Here is a 2927-nt window from a genome sequence, read left to right on the forward strand (position 1 = left end):
CTGCACAGCTCTTAGTTGCCATGCTATAGGGCTGGTCCAGCTATGCTTGTTTTTAAACTTTATACATGTGAACTTGTAAATATTTTCTCTTTCTCTCACTTCAGTATTATATTTGTGAGATGCAGTCATGCTGACATTTCTAGCTATAGTTCATTCATTCTTTCTGAAGAGTAGCATTGGTTTTATGTAGATCATATTCTATAGTCAAAGAACATTTGGATTACTTTCAGGATTTTGCTACTACCAACCATGCCACTCTTATGTTCTTGCTTATGGCTCCTGGTGTATATATGCTGAGTTTCATATATCTAGGAGTGGAACTGTCGACTCTTTGGACATGTACATCTTGTTACTTGATAATGTCAAAGTATTTTGATTTTCATTTGAATTTTCTGCTTATTAATGAGGTTTAGAATCTTTTCATATGTTTATTGGCCATTTGAATTTTGTCCTTTTGGAAAATGCTCATTTAAAAAAATGTTCTTTTATTCCTATTTGCTCTTTTGTAAAGATTTTTATTACCTGAAATTATATTTGGGTTTTAATTTTAATTATTAAAAAAACCACATAATATAAAATTTTCAGGCTGGGCCTGTAGTGCAGTGTTTCTGCATTGTTTAGAGGAACTGGATCTCACATAGCTGGTCAAGGTTCGAGAACTGGAGAAAAAAGAATTGCAGCATAAACAAGTCCTATTGGGGAGTGCTTTATTTCTCTTTCTCTCCCTTATTTCTCTTTCTCTCTTATGCATGCGCATGTGCCCTCTGCCATAAGAAATTGCTATCTTCCCATTGTTAAGTATTGATAGTTTAGTAGTATTAAGCATATTCACACAATTGAGGAACTGGTCTTTAGAACTTTTATATTGCAAAACTGAAACTCTGTACCTATAAAACAACAGCTGCCAGACCAGCCTACTAACACAGTAGGTAGCAAACAAAACTGTAGTGCTGGAAGCCACACGACTAACTATAGTTTGGATTCCCAGGTCGGCCTGAAAACATGCTGGATGGGTGCTTGTGTGCCCAAGATCCTGACAAGCTGGAGGACTAGAAAAAGGGAACTGCAGTGTGATGAGACTCTGTCAAGGGTGTTTTTCTCTCTCTTTCTCTCTCTCTCCCTTTCTTGTGTGCATGCATGCACTCTATTATGAATAAAATAAATATAAAAAATTAAAACAATAACAACAGCTGTTCATTCAATTTAAATTCTTTTGGCAAGACTACTACATAGATGAGACTGCACATTTTTCATTATATCACATTAGGAAAGTTCACACAGTCTAATGTTAAAATTGATAAGAGAGTTTAGTTCAACCATTTATTTAATAGCTTTAGCAATCATGAATAATCATTGTCTAGATCCATGATTTCATTTGGGGTTGCAGATGGTAACACCCTATCTGGCATTACTTTAGCTTATATTACCTAGAATTATCTTATCAAGAAGAATGCTTGCCTACTAATTATTTGGTACATGGAAAAATGGAGTTAAAGTATGGATTTTCATGGAAAAAAATGTAATTAAAGTTTAAATTTGTTTAGGTGCTAAAATTTTAAAAAATTCATGCATAGTTATTTTTAATAATACACATTTTCTATGAACTTCTTGAAGACCCTCTTATACATATTGTACAAAAAAAGCAAGATTCATTCTTAATTTGTTCCCTCTTATATTAGTTTTTTATTGCTATATAACAAATCACAACACTCACCGTCTCAGTATTCTGAAGGTCAGAAGTTTAGTCATGCTGTGTTTTAGGTTCTGTAAGCTGAACTCAAGTTGTGATTGAGATGGAATCTTTTTTTTTTGATACACGTGTGTGTGTGTTTTCCTTCATTTTTTTTTTCACACCCACCCACTCTCTACCAACCACTTTCCCCACTTACAGTCTCTAGCATCCACACCCATCCTATCCACCATCACATCTTCGGTTCTCTCAACCTCTGCCGTAAAGTACAGGCACTCAGTACAAGTTGAGTGGGGATATACAATGTGTATCTTTCAAAGTCTGGCTCACTTCAGAAGTCTGGCTCACTTCACTTAACATTAAGTCTTCTGTATTCATCCATTATGAGTCTAATGATAGGCCTCTCACTGTTTCTTACATCTCAGTAATACTCCATAGTATATATGTGCCACAGTTTTTCAATCCAGTCATCAGTTTTGGACACTTGGATTGGTCCCATGTTTTAGCAATTGTGAATAATGCTGCAATAAACATGGATGTGCAAGTGTCTAGCTGATTGAGTAAACATTTTCCTATCCTTTGGGCAAATAACAAAAAGTGGGATTACTGGGTCATATAGAAGATCTATTTGTAGTTTTTTTAGAATCTTCCATATTGTTTTCCAAAGAGGTTGAAATAATTTACATTCCCACCAACCACATAAGAGGGTTGCCTTTTAACCACAGTCTATCCAGCACTGGTCATTCTTTTTTTTTATTAATTTTTTTTTTATTCTAGCCATTCAGATTGGCATTAAATGGTAGCTCATAGTGGCTTTAATTTGCATTTTCCTTATGACAAGAGACTTTGAACATTTTTTTCATATGCCTCTTGGGTATTCCTATCTTCCTTGGAAAGTTGTCTATTCAATTCATTTGCCAGAGAGAGGCAATGAGAGGGAAAGTGAGAAATCACCCCTTAAGGGAATGGCCATGCTGCAATCCTTGCTTCTGCATTTTTCTCTCTGGATTTTGAGCATGCATGCACATGTGCCTGGTGTGACTTTCAAGCCAGTAGGTCTGTCACTCACATCAGAGTTGGCCATGTGGGAATCCAGCATCTTAACCACCACATAACCTGCTGGTCTCATTTGACCTTTTAAAAATTGGATTATTCATTTTTTTCTTTTTTTATGAGTGAGCTATTTGAGTTCCCTATGAATTCTAAATACCAATCCATTGCATGAGGAATAATTTGC

The sequence above is a fragment of the Tupaia chinensis genome, unplaced genomic scaffold, assembly GCF_000334495.1.
Source record: "Tupaia chinensis unplaced genomic scaffold, TupChi_1.0 Scaffold000248_1, whole genome shotgun sequence".
Taxonomy (NCBI): Eukaryota; Metazoa; Chordata; class Mammalia; order Scandentia; family Tupaiidae; genus Tupaia; species Tupaia belangeri.